Source organism: Strix aluco, chromosome 3 (genome assembly GCF_031877795.1).
Source record: "Strix aluco isolate bStrAlu1 chromosome 3, bStrAlu1.hap1, whole genome shotgun sequence".
NCBI classification, from domain to species: Eukaryota; Metazoa; Chordata; class Aves; order Strigiformes; family Strigidae; genus Strix; species Strix aluco.
Genome location: NC_133933.1, coordinates 88,774,344 through 88,788,883, shown reverse-complemented (window position 1 = coordinate 88,788,883; position 14,540 = coordinate 88,774,344).

The window sequence follows — 14,540 nt, the reverse complement described above, 5'->3', positions numbered from 1 at the left end:
ACTTTAGCACTAGATTTCCTTTATAAACTGTCCCTCTTAAATCTTGAAGACATCTGTCCTGAACTGTTTTGACCTTTGAGACATTTTAAGGCTTTAGATTTAATACAGGTTACAAACCACCTGAGGAAGTCGAGACTGTGGGAAGCTTAATCAGCCCCTTGATACTCCTGCAACAGGAACAACTTCCCTAGCACTTCTCTTTGACACTTCCCCAACCTTAGCATTTAGACCTTTCATGGGCTCTTGATCCACTTTTAACTCCTTGAGTGTTGAACTATGAAGTGGTTTATTTTTTATAAGGCGCATTGATTTAACCTTTTGGCAGCCCACTCTTTAACTGCATGTGGAGGATTTCACTAACTCCAAGTGTTCATTCAGACTGACATCTTCCTTGACATCTGACGTGACTGCCAGGACTTCATACATTTAATTGCCCAAATGCTCAGCAGGGATGAATGGGAGTAACCCTTCAGACTTCAGCAGAACTGTATGAATTTAGACCAGCTGACAAAGCTGGAATTATATGGGCATTTTGAGATGTTTCACTTTATCTGTCTCACATGCTGCTTTTTTGGACGATCCCATTCTACATGCATTCTTACTAAACTCATACATAATTTTTAATTCAGTACAGTCCTAATAAATAATAAAATGGAAACTTTTTTTCCCCTTCAATCAGCACCAGCTTTACAGTTTTGGATGACCTCAAAAGTAATTCTGTCCTTTTCTTTACACATAACACATTCACACCCCCATGGTCTCATCACCTGATGTAGGGCAGCCAAAGGATTTCAGTGAGATGATACTCTGGGATGTTCTCCAATTTTGACTGATTCTCAGTGGAATTTTTTCAAGGGCACAGTCAGCTCTCATGTCCTTAGCTCCCAAAGGAAACCAAAGAGACTTTGCTATATAACTTCCTCTTTAGTCTTTGAAACTCTTCTAAAATAAGGTTTTAAAAAAGAAATTATGTTTCTAATCTTTTACCTTGACCAATAATATCTGCATAGTCTTCAGATGAAAGTTACATGAAGGAAAAGACTGAGCAGTTTTTATGACTTTATCAAATAGTGATGATGAGAAATCAAGACATATTTTTGACACTTTTGAAAACTTCGGTTTCATCAGAAGAAGGCTCTAATCATTATAGTATTGCAAGCATTGCTTCGTATGTGAGATGTTAAGAGAGTAGTTTCCTACTTGCCTGTATGATATGCTCAAGGATTTCAAATCCTCTGTTGACTATTCTGTTGATTTTCACTCAACATTCTTACTTTATGAATCCTCTTACACAGATTTTCATAAGTCTGACAAATACTTAGCTGAGACTGAAGTTTTCTTTCCTCTTCCCTTAACTGTGCTGCTAATTAGTTTTGCTAATGAAGGTGTAATCTGGGTGTACAGATAGAATTTTATGTGTGTTTTGATGACTTTTTGGAACCTGCAATAATAAATTTCTACCAGGAATTTGGGATTCATGGTAAAGTGACAAGAATGATGTTGGAGGATCTAATGATGGTAATTCCCTAGACTGGGAAATATAATTAGAATGTACCAGTCATCATCTCATATCACTCATTAACAGTGACAAAAAAAAAAAATTAAATAAAGCTTTTCATATAAGCTGAAAAATTGAACATTGTAATTATGAAAACCTTTTATTTCAGACAATAGGCTTTGTAAAATGTAGAGGGATCAAACAAAATAAACTGTTAGAGGCCTCCTCTGGCAGACTTTAGAAGTGCAAGTGACAATTCTTGAACCTTAAGAAAACTGAACATAGCAAGTAACTTTTGCTCCTACAGTAACCTGAAATGCCACATGCACTACATGCTGCAGTAAGACTGAGTGGTCTTTCACACAGCACCTCTGACAATGAGAATAAATATGGCCCAAGGATTTTAAAATGATAGACTCTTTCTCCTACTCCAGCATAAACTTTGTATACTATGTAAGGGTCACCTACTGATTGTATATCTTCTGGTCATTTAACCTACACCTAGAATGACTACTCTTCATTCCATTTTGCCAATGTCTTAGTGAGAGTAAGGACTGGTGTGATGAAAGTGTTTGCAACAGACTAAAACCATCCTGGGTTTGCCCCATCTCATGTAGACTTTTCTTTGTTTTTTCTGTTTCCCTTCTTAAACTACAGAATTTCTAATTTGTTGTGAAGTATGTGAGTTAACGCTGACCAGGACAGGCTCATCCCTACTGGTCTACCATTACAGTTTTAAACTGATCATTTTTACTGAGAGTCTCGCTTAAAGCTCTACACACAAAGAGCCATATCCTCAAAGCCACTTAGGTTTGCTCCTCAGGTGTTCTCCTACCCTTTGGAGTTCAATTTAGACTCTCTGAGAGAAAAAAATGTCACTGAGGAAACCTGTAACAGGAATATTAAGACTGATATGAACTATGAATGGAAATGCATACATGTAAAATCAGAAGAAACAGCAAAACAAGGGTTAAGAGAGTGACTTATATTGTTAACAAAAAGCACCATTCACAGCAATAAAATTGAAAAACATGTTGTTTCTATCAAGACTTGAAGGCCTGCAGTTTGTAAGACCACAGCACAGACAACTTGTTGGCATAATGCACTGCACTGTGACAATGGGAAGATGGAAACAAAGTTACAGCACACCACACATGACATTATTTCTTCTGTTTGTCCAAAAGGAAAACAGTCTGTAACCATAAAAATCTGTGTATTCTAAACAACGAGAAAGAGTTAATGAGTGGCAACCTTGCCTAATATTTATGGAGGCTTAGATAAGCTAAATTCTGATGCAAAAGCATCACATAAATAACTGTTTGTATCTAAAAGGTATAAAAAGACTAACAGAAAAACTAGTTTATCATCACTAACCAAAAATACCACAAGAGATACGATGAGGACTCAGTAGCTGGCATAAAAGTGCTCCTGGTCAGATCATCTGAATCCCCAGCTTGTGAAGACAGGAGTGTGAGAATATAAGTGAAATCACTTAGAAACTTTGCAAAACAAACATCGTCTTCTCCTACCGTAAATTCTTACAGTGAGTTTTGTTACTCTCATTTCCTACACCACAGGTTCCCAGAAACTGGAAAACTTGGGGAGGGCATGGAAAGGGGGGCCCTGTAAACTGGACAGGGAGACTGATGAGGAGAGCTTGTTGGACTGTAATTAAAAATTGCTCTGTATGGCTAACACCACAATTAAAAGAATGACCAATTCTGTTCAAGATCCTTGTCCCTAAATCTTCTTCTAGAATTAAGCTTCAAAAACTGCTTAGCTTTTACTTATTTCCACTTTAACAGAGCAAGAATTTCTCTTCTCAGAAGAGTAACAAGCACAGGGCACTGGGGTCACTCATCTACCCTGTTTGGGTTGATCATGTCTGGTTGCTTTTTGCCCAAGGTCAACTCCAGTAAATAAGCCAGAAGAATTTCTACTAGAGAATATTTTTTATTTTAAAATAGTCAAGCACTCTGCACTGGAATAGCAAATATCTGGTTTAATCATATGGCACTACAAGGACTTGAAAAATGTCCACATACTACTAAAACCAAACTAATGGGCCTAAGGATTTTAGGTATCTATCCGAAATGTTAGAAAATAGCAACATTTCTGAGGATCTCAAGTGGCACATAAATTTCCATAAATTCCATTCTCCATTTCCAGTAAAACCTGAATTTTTTGCTAAGCTTTTATTTCTACATTTACTCTTTTTTTTTTTTGCAATATTTGCTTAAGTTTTAAACCCATTGTCCAGGTTCATCAAAGATATCAAAGCAGAAGTGGTCTTAAAGAAAATTATATTTCTGCAAGCTTTGTAAAGTAAATGGCTAACTGTCTGACAGTATAGACTTCCATCTTAAAATCTCTTCAACCTAAAATTTTCACTGCCCATCCTAAATGTCAAGGAATAATGATTGACTTGTTTTATAGAACCTCACTGTTTGTGTTTAAAATGTGAAAATTTACAAAACTTTCCACACATTATTATTTTTCTTTTGTTTCAGTGACACATCTTCTTCTCTTTTTCACTGTCAATCCGAAATGATCCCACAGACTTCTGCTATTCTGATTTAAATCATCAAACAAAAAATCAGAATCTGGTCCATGGTCTCAGCAGTGACATTTGAAAAGTATATTATGTGCAAGATTCTGTACTATAGAGAGTAAATTACTGGTATTATCTCATAAGTTTTTGTATTCAGTTTTGAGATTTATGTATGTTTAATCACTGAGTGACTTTCAGGGACTCTCATTTATTATAGCAATTTTTTATTTTTCATAAAAGAGAAAATATTAAATGTAAAATATAAAAGTAAAATCTTAGCAGGAAATTAGAAGCCCTATCAATTCCACTTTTTAAAAAAATTGGCAAAAAACAGTGTGCAATTTCAGATAATTACATGTAATCCTTAGTAATCCTCCGCAGACAGCGTGAACTGGCAGTCATTAGTATGCTTTGAGCCTTTTATTTTGCATACACAACAGGATATGCAGAACGTTAGTGTCCTTGCTGACTTTCTGACTAAAACATGGAAAATAAAGATAAAATCAAATCAAATAACTGTTCAACTTCAGTTGAGAACTTGGAGAGAAAGAATACAGAGTAACATGAAGCAATAACTTTTTTCTACTCAAAGACTCAAGTAAAAATAAAATGCAGAAGTCTGTTTTGGGGGATTTTCTTTTCTATTTTAAATCCAATGGATAATTGAGTGCTTGCTGTTTTGACAGTTCTAAAAGAAATAAATTCAGTCCAATATACTTGATTCAGTTTGGGAGTTAGGTTTTTTTACATTTCTTGAAAATCAAAAAATTGTCAAAATCAAGACAAGGCTATTGTCTCAAATCCACAAATTTTAAAAGGCAATTTTTAGAGGAATTAGTATACCCTTCAGCATTCATTTTTTCATGCCACCTATCACTAACCTTGTGATTAAAACAGCTGGGAAGAAGGGGAGGTGGCAATCAGGTTCTGAATTAATAAGCATTCAATTTATACAAATTGGAACAGCTTCACACTCCAGGCTGTTCTATAACTTGCAGACTAAGGCATTTTGCTGAGACAGGGAAAATTTCTGGTGAGATTTCTGGTCTGAGCTAGGAAGAGACAGAACTTGACAGTAGCCTGCCCCTTCCAGTAAATTTCCATCCACCTCTTTTAATAATTCTGGCCTGAATTTGTGGAATTACACCTGGATCCCAACATGCCTCCCTGCAGACCAAAATCAGAATATGTCACCTGGGAACAGCTGAAATGATCTTTTCTAATAATTTTGAATGTTTCATTAATTTTTGTTCAACTGAAAGTATATTTTCAATCTGATTTTGTGAATAATTTCAGCTACTAGAAAAAGTTTGGTGAACAAGTTCTTTCCAAACGAAAAAAGAAAAAAGCCTCCTCTTTATTAAAATGTGCTGTACAGCGAAGGAAACCAAAATTTCCTAATATAAAACTAAAACCTATTTCAATTTCTAAAATACTTACAAATGCAGAGACTTAATACTGCAAAAGTCTGTTCAGGTTAATCTTTTCACCCAGTCATCAACATCACTCCGAAAGGCATTGTGATTATTCTATTCTAACATATTAAAACTTGCCAAATCCTTCCTGTCCTGGTTTAACCAGGATAGGGTTAAGGTTCCCCAGCAGTGGCGGGGGAGCTCTAGCCGGGTTATTCAGATACCATGCGGACGTCACATCCTGGCGCGACACATCCTGGCGCGGGAGCGCAGGGCGCATGGTTTTATACATCTGCTCCTCTCACTCCTGTATTTGGTAGATATAATTTTCTCTGTTCATTGTTATCACTGTTATTGTTGCTGTTTGTTGTGTTGCTGTTGCTCTGTTGTATTAAACCTTTCCTTATCTCAGTCTCGGGGCTTTGTATTTCACTCCCTTTGTGGGGGAGGGGCAGCGGCCGCGTGGTCTCAGACCCCGGCAGGGGCTAAACCATTACACTTCCTCATCCTGTTAAGTAGTTAGAGTAGTCCTTTAGCATGATTTTGGCATGATCAAACCAGTATTCTCCCATATACTTTCTAGACACGGCTTGAAGTGAGTATGAAGGCCAAGAGAATGTCCACTAGTTTGAATACAGATGTAATATTCTTAAGGGTAAGAAAATTCAGTAATGGCTAATTAGATATGGCTTATTTGTGTCAGTTGGCCTCAAAGCCAGAGTGACACTGTTTAATTTAGTGCTACTGATATAGCTTACGTGTCCTGGTTTCTCTGAACATGGGCTTTTTTTTTTTTTTTTTTTTCTGCCTAGATGAAAAGGAATTTATCTAGGTGGGAAAGGAGGAATTTGGCCATTTGTACTGGATTCCCAGAAGTAGAGTTACTCCATCAGAGCAAGAGCAATTAAAATAAATTAAAACAAAAAGTAATTAAAACTCTCTGCAGTTGCATAGAGTTGAAATCATCAGGAATGCCCTGGATTGTTCACCGAGTGTATCAGTAATTTTTTAACACACATGACACATTTACAGCATGCTGAACTGGTGGCACATGTATTCAATGACCACATGGTGTGTGCAGAAGATGATAGGTTCAGCAGTCAAGCATTGTATGGTTCACAGCATGTTCATCCATATTTCTTCTTAGGATTTTGGAGAGAAAAAGAAAAGGTTTGGTATTTGACCTGAATATTTACATCATAATTTAAAAGCTTAATAGTGAAATCTGGTTCATGGTGTAAAAACTGTCATTGACTTCAGTGGGATCCATATTTCTCTCTTTCTAGTATTGCAACTATTATTGCATAATTATGCTGAAGTGTACAAACTGCCTTAACTGCAGTAGGTTTTGGATTATGTTGACAGCTGAAAAAAGAAAGGAGATTGTAGAACAATTAGATTAGAAATGTGTTCAGCCTATGCCACTGGACAAATGGTGGAGATACGCATAGTCCAGAAAAAAATGTTCACAGAAGAAGAAGTCTCATCACTTAGAGTAACTTCAGAGTAGCTTGCTGTGGCACAAAGAAGGTGAAAAACAATTACGGTCATTGGCATGTATCTTTACTTAAGGGGTTCTTGAATAGATTGAATAAAACACAGCAGAAAATAGAAAATTGTCTTCCAAACTACAAACAATCAGTTAAGAAGAGAGTATATAATATGATAACCAAGCTGATACTCTAAAGAGTGGTAAATAGTCATCATGCATACAATATATGTATCACTACACTACGTGGAAATACTTCAGTATATGAAAGTGTTTCTTATGTCATATTAAGTAACCTGTCAGTAGAATGTGTCTTAAAAATGTGTAACATTCAGGGTGGTTTGACAGTAATGCAAACATACTCAGCACATGGTACTTCGGCACATTTTAAATTAATTCTCATAACAAATTACATTTTAAAACTCTTTAAAAGCTCTTTAAACCTGTGTTAAACAAATCTACGTATGAAGTATTTCATATGATGTGGCTATTAGTCTAAAGTACTTCAATGCACTTTTATATATCATTTACATTCACTGAAAACATCTAATTAGACATATTTGATATGTCTTAATTTGATATTAATTTCTTAAAATACTTGTGATGTGTTGTAGTTCCATATTATTAAATAGAAAATTGCAGAAATCAGACAGGTATATATTCTGAAGTATTGTTTCTTATTTCAAAGCATATCCACCATCTTTGTCAACCCTTTTTTATATCATTAAATGCTGTAGTGAAAGAAAGAGATTACTGCTGATAGGATTTAGAACTGCTGCAACTGTTTTTTCTGAACTGCTATATAGAAGCCAGTTCTAAATTTGAGTTTGACAAGTCTTTTCACAGATAGAAAAAATGCCTCTGTATGTAATGTTCAATTATGGGAAAGCATGAACATGCAGAAGTTTAACATTTATATAATGATAAATTTTTCCTCTTGCACATTTATTCAAGGTTCGACAAAATGATGCAACTGGTATATGGTAATGAAATAGAAGACCTGTTCTTTATTAGCTCAAAGGAGAAAAAAACCCCTCTGGAAGTAGAGAGTTACACCTTAAGCAAAGGAAAGGTGACAGATGCTCAAACAAAAGATGGGACACGTTTGAACTTTGTGGAAGGAAAGTGACAAAATTCATTAGAAAAGAGTGCCTAAACTAAAAATGGGACAATTGTTACAGCACACAAATAATTTGAGCTATTAGAATTTTACAATTATTTAATTTTTACTTTGATTTTTGTAATGATAGTTTGAAAGTGTTAGAAATTGAACTTTAATTGTCTGTTCTCAAATAACATATTGTCTTTGTCTAATTAAGCAAAATTGAGTGTGCTCATAAAAGCATGACATTCTTGTCTCAAATCATGCTGTGTTACAACAATTAAGAAACATGTGCAGGAATAAAGATGCTACTTTATAGGAAGAGAACAGTAGATTAATTTACTAACCTTTGATTCCAGGTAGCACACCTTTTAAATGCTAGCTGAGGTCACAAAAAAACATTAATCTGTCAATATCCTTCTATTCCCCCTTAACCTGCTTTATGAAAGGCCTCTAGAATTTGGAATAGCTGAAATTACCTGACAACTAGGCTTTCAGAATATTTTAAGAATATTATATTAATATATTTTTACTTGCTGCCCTCCAGAAGAAGCAGTCAGTCATTGTGATATATGTATCTGGTCTTATTTGTGTGATTCATCTGTGTTGCAGCTTAGAGCTTGAAGCCACCCTGACTTCATTTTTTTTCCTTGAAATGTTCATTCAGAAATCGAGGCTTACATGGAATGTGTCAGGTGCACGTACAATATTTGTGTCTTGTGAACTTGTTAATTAAATCATACTTACATTGACTTATGGTGCCTCACTGTGTTCTGACAAGGTAGATCATTCTGCCTTTGTTCCTATGGTTAACTTTAAAATTTCAAAAATTCCTGGAACATCTATTGTGGATTACCTGTTGTAATCAATTGAGTCTGATGCTCAATAAGCAGTTGAAAATCATCAATCCACATTAGGCTGCACACATTATTATACGCATGTGTAATATTTCAGTAATTCACCTACTTATTTTCCAGTAAAATACTTGTTTTGTATTGCTATAGGAATGATCTGACTTGTGATACTGGAAGTTCAACACTGTAGATCTCCATCAACTCAAATTAAACTTAATTGCCTGTGACCTCTGTTCATTATCACCTTTAACGTCCAATAGTTAAAAAACAGTAATTCTCGTTTTATCAAAGTAAAAAAAACCAAACAAACAAACAAACAAAAAAAACCCCCCAAAAAAACCAAAACAACAAAAAAAACCCAAACCAAAAAAAAAAACAACAAACCAACAAAACAAAGTCCCCCCAAACCCAAAACAAAACAAAACCTCTCAAAGAATCTAAATTTAGTGTGGTTTTTAGATCATCTTCGACTAAATTCTCCTCTTTCAGGAATAACGTTGTTCGAATAAGGTTGTCTACCCCCACCTAGTGGGCAACATATTTAATGAACCGGTGAAAGCACTAGCACCGTGTATACTCAGCAAAACTGTGAGACAGCAACTGTTCCTATTATAATTAAATAATGCATATAACTTACAATATCTGCGTGGATTAAATAATTGAGGCTCATGGGTTCTGTTGATAGCTGTGATTTAAAGTGGACTTTAAATGGTCCTAGCCAGCTTTATTGCACATTGTATGTGTTTCAGCTTTGTGGAACTCATTGCCTAAAAAACCTGCAGGTTTTCTCCAAAGAGTTATCACACCTCTACAGTTAGCAAATACCTATAAATATTTTCTCAAGCTGTGTCATTAAAGGAGGGTGGGAAAAAATCTATCAATAATACCCTTCAAGAATTCTTCGCATCTTTCTATTATCGAAATTCTGACCAGAATCCACCTTTTCTCAGTGATCACCTCTCATCTGGTCTGGTGAATGGAGTGCAAAGTTTGGAGTACAAATGAGCTAGGGTTTAGGAATAGCCTTGCCCTATTTAAGTGGATGCAATCTGCATTGTAAGGGGTCCATGAGCAGGTATTTTAAATTCTTATCTTTCCGTCTCTTCAAGCTGAAGGTAAATTCATCCACTTTGAGTCCATAGGATAAAACATGCTTTCAAGGAACTGAGCAGGTCTGATTCTCTTTGAAATAATGATAATAAGGGAAATGGAAGTGATGTTTCCTTGTTCTACATAGCATTTAGAACACTTCTCAAGCGAGTAAGACTCCCAGATTTAGTTTTCTCTTTGTTTACAGTGTTTTAAACTCCACTGACAAGGTCACTTGTCGTTTACTTGCTCTCTTTCTGGGCTTCTGAATCAAGTATTCCTGGCTGCAGAGTGGCACAGCTTCAAAAGGAGGAATGATGAGGACATGGAGCACCCAATAATCTTGTGATCATGGCATTCATTGACTATGTCTATACTACTAAGTTAAGCAGGGCCAGGACATATGGCTAACACTGGTACTTTATCATTCAGTGTTCTATCATCAGCATGTTTTCAGCATGGTTTTGGCCCATACCAGCCCATACCATGCTAGCACTCTTCCAGACACAATTACAGTCATAACCACACCAGGGTTTGTTCCAGTTAAACAGTATGAATGGAACCATGAAGAGTTCCACCGTAAGGACATGAGGTATGCCACACCACTTACCCTTGGGGTCCTAGTGCATTCTATTTACTGGTACAGAACAGATGGAGGAGATGGAAGTTCAGACCTTCCCAGGTTAAGAAGAACTGAACCAAGTACTCTGCTGCCTGTAGTGTGCTCCTACCACTAAACTATTTTCCAGGAAGACAGAGTTTTTACCTGCTTGTATTTTAAGTGAAAAGAGTGACCTGTGCATATGAACCAAAATGGAAGTTGAAAACCTTAAATCCCAGTTGGACAGAAGCCGCTAAGCAAGATCCTGCAGAAAAGCACTTTCAGGTGCACCTCTGTCTTTGATTCTTTTTATTCTTTCTGCTAAGAAAAGCATCCCAGAATTCAGCATTCTTGTCAGTCTTCTATGCATCAGTCTCAGTCTAATTGCATCCCATCCTGGAGGTGCAGGTACAGGGATACCTGTAACACCTCAGTGAGAAAATGAATTATAGTCTCAGTTAGATGCATAACTTATAGACTTTATATCTCAAAGTGTCACAAGACCTAAGTCTACTTATTCAGATGACTATGGATATTTTAAGAATAGTACCAAGATATAAGCTTGAAGATTAAATGCTGACAATATGAAGATTTCCAAAGTATTTTTTTATTTTTTTAATATTTATGTGTTTAATGTCTACTTGTAATATTAAGTGCCTAAAGTCTTCACATACTGAGTGCATATTCCCAGTGCTAATGAGCTGGTCTTAATTTCTAATATAGAAAATGTATTTAAAAGATCATCAAAGTGTTCAAGGCTTCCATTTTTTTCATTTTTATTTATAATTTTTGGTCATATATAACTTTAAAACATACTAGAAAATGGAAAGAATGGATTTAGCCAGATAGGGATAAGCAGTCTGGGGTAATGGGTGTTGAGGATGATGAACAACAATATTTGAAATAAAGAGAATACTTAGGTAAGAGAAGGGACACAAGTCTTATGCTCAGAGAGAGTATCAGTTGTATTTATTTATTTATTATTATATGCCTTTATGTGTAATAGATTCACAGAGTAAAACGAACCCTGCAACCCTGTTGCAACAGCAGCTGGCAGTAGTCACATGACAAGGTACAGATTTTGTTCTATATTTCTCTTGCTTTTACATTTTCATGGCTTTAAAAAGTTCACCCTTACTGAGTGAGATGGGATTTTGCTCTGGAACTCTGTCCATCCATTAAGACAGACAAATAAAGTTTTAGGGTTCATTTGTACCTGAAATGTGCCTTTGAAATAAATATGAATAGGTTTTGTGTGGTTTTTGTCACTATACCAAAAAAAAAAAAAAAAAAAAAGGAGTTCCTGAGGATTTTTCAGCTGTAAAACTGCTGTATCCCAGGAGAAAACAGGAAATGTTCATCAGTGGAAGTATAACATAAAAGCTGTAGGTAAAATTTTCACTAAATACGTTTTCTTATGTTTGGTTTAAGGAACCAGCATTCCCAAATGCCTAATTATACTCTAGATACAATCTATGACTTTTTATAATTGCAAATTATTTAACACTTGAGGTTTATTCTACTGATCATTAGTAGATGTCATACATAATTCTAACACATATAATGTGTGTTATGTGAAATTTGTGGAGACCTTGGAAGTAAACTCAGTACAAATAAGTTGAATGTATTAAAGAAAAGCATCTTCAAAAAATACTTAGGAATCTATTTTAAAATAACAAAATATCGTATATATATTAATCTGACACTGTGACAAAGCAGCAACAGTCCTTTTTAATATGGCTTCTGTAAACATTAAATATCAGGCTACAAAATATTGAGGCTTCTTCATATTACCTCCCTTGCCAAACTGCAGACCATTGCTTAAAAATTATTTCATCAAGAAATGCTGACCCCCCCTTCCTATCAAGGGGAAAGGGAACTTGGCCAAGAAAAATAAATCTACTTTTAGTAACAATAAAGAGATCTTTCTGTCTAGATTGATTCAAAGATCCTGCAGTAGGAAATTAATTATAAGTTCTCCATTTTATTTTGTCCTTTTGTGTCGTACATCAGTGTGCATTTCAAGAAATTTAATTCTTTTGCAATGCTGTCTTTAAGGAAAGGGAGCTTTGGTTTAAAAACCAAAAATACATACTGTGAAAACTTTTGACTAATTACTTATTGACCTAACAGTCATTCTTAGAGACAATGGCAAATACTTGTGAAGTAGTATTCAGTATAACGTATAGGATCATGAGATCAAAGATTAGGAGACTTTGACTGCATAAGGGCTAATTTTAAATGACATTAAATAAGGACTTGGGGATTTGGTGCATGGGTATGTAATTTAGACATTATCAAACTTCACTGACTGAATGTTTTATCTTATTATAGGTTTGCTAAGAAAGAAACAATATAATTCTTTAAATCAGTCAAGAGTACTCTGGATTGAAAGTGCTGTAACTGCCATATGAAACAACAAAAAGAACCTCCATTTTACAAATTAATAAAATGGAACATAAAAGACAAGTAATTCTCCATACTTCTCAGGAGTTTCATAGGCACAGGTCTTTTCCTGTTCTTCCAGATCCCTAAATCACTAAAACAATGTCACAACAATCAGCTGCAGGTCCTCTTCTTTTCTGGGGGAAAAAGACTAGTTTGATCTTCTACCTAATAAAAACCACTACTGAAAATCTTATCATAACAAAAGGGGTATGAAAAAGCCAAGTATATCAATACAGCCATTTAGAGAGGATTATTTTTTCTTCTATAAGTGTGTTAATTTACTATTATGGTTGTTCTGCAGAAGTAAACAGCATATTGAGGCAAAAGCACATTCAATATAAAGAAAAAAAGGCAGGGTGCCAAGTTATCAAGAATAACATTAGTAACAGTTTTTGTAAATATGATCAATTAGGTTCCCTGTGTTGCATTTGCTGACTGGCAGAGCCACAGTAACCTGACGGAAAGATAGAGCCTTCTCCCATGTACCTCTAAAGAGATGCCAGTGCAGAGAAAATAGGCTTTGACCTAGATGGCTGCCATCAGATGGCTGTAGGGCATTCTTTAGAGAACAAAATGTCCAGGAAGGAGATGGAGTGATGCAAAGGACTCTAAAAGTAGAGAACTGGGGAAAGCAGATGAGACAGATGTTTTGCTTCAGTTCTGATGATCTATATCCTCCTAGCTGATAACTAAATAACAAAGAAATTTTGGTATAATCAAATTAAATTGAAATAAATGTGAATCATCTTGTGTGCAAAGAGCACATTTTCAAACCTGAAACTTTTTTTCTTCAATAAATACTGTTCTCCCCATAGTAAATCTTTAATTTCTGCAAGCAAAGACACAAAGAGAATCTTCTGCACCAGTGGTGCTGAGGATAACTGGGGAGGGTGAAGATGAGGGAGACTAATACTTACTGGATTTATTGTCAATATAGGCAGTAACATTGCATCAGAGTAACCTGAAGAGTAACCTGATTTTCTGTTTGGACAGATATGAGACTGCTTCAAAAGACAATAATTTTCAGCTGGTACTCACCCACCTGAACAAGTATAATATATACACTTAAACAGCCAGACAGAAATCGGACATTTTTCCTGACTGTGCAGTGTCTGGAGCAGACACTTCTGAGCTGGCAATGGCACTATGACAACTATCCATCAGGAGTCTTTTGCCCTGAATGTGTCAAGTACTGTTGCACTTCCCCGTCATCCCTGCCCTACTTCTTCATCTGTATCTTATATAACTTATTGATTTTTAGTTCTTGTCAATGGTTACTAATGAAGCAATTCACTGATATCTTATTTGCACTGATTTATTGTATTGATGTATTCTGGAAACTCAAATTAAGATTTTTAGGAGCTCTGTTGTTTTTGTGTGTGTCTCATTTTAAACTGCATACTGCTTCTGATATTTCTCATTTTTCAAAGTCACATTAAAACATTCAGTTTTTCCATAATTTTTTTCTCAATACGTATGTACCATGGAGTATA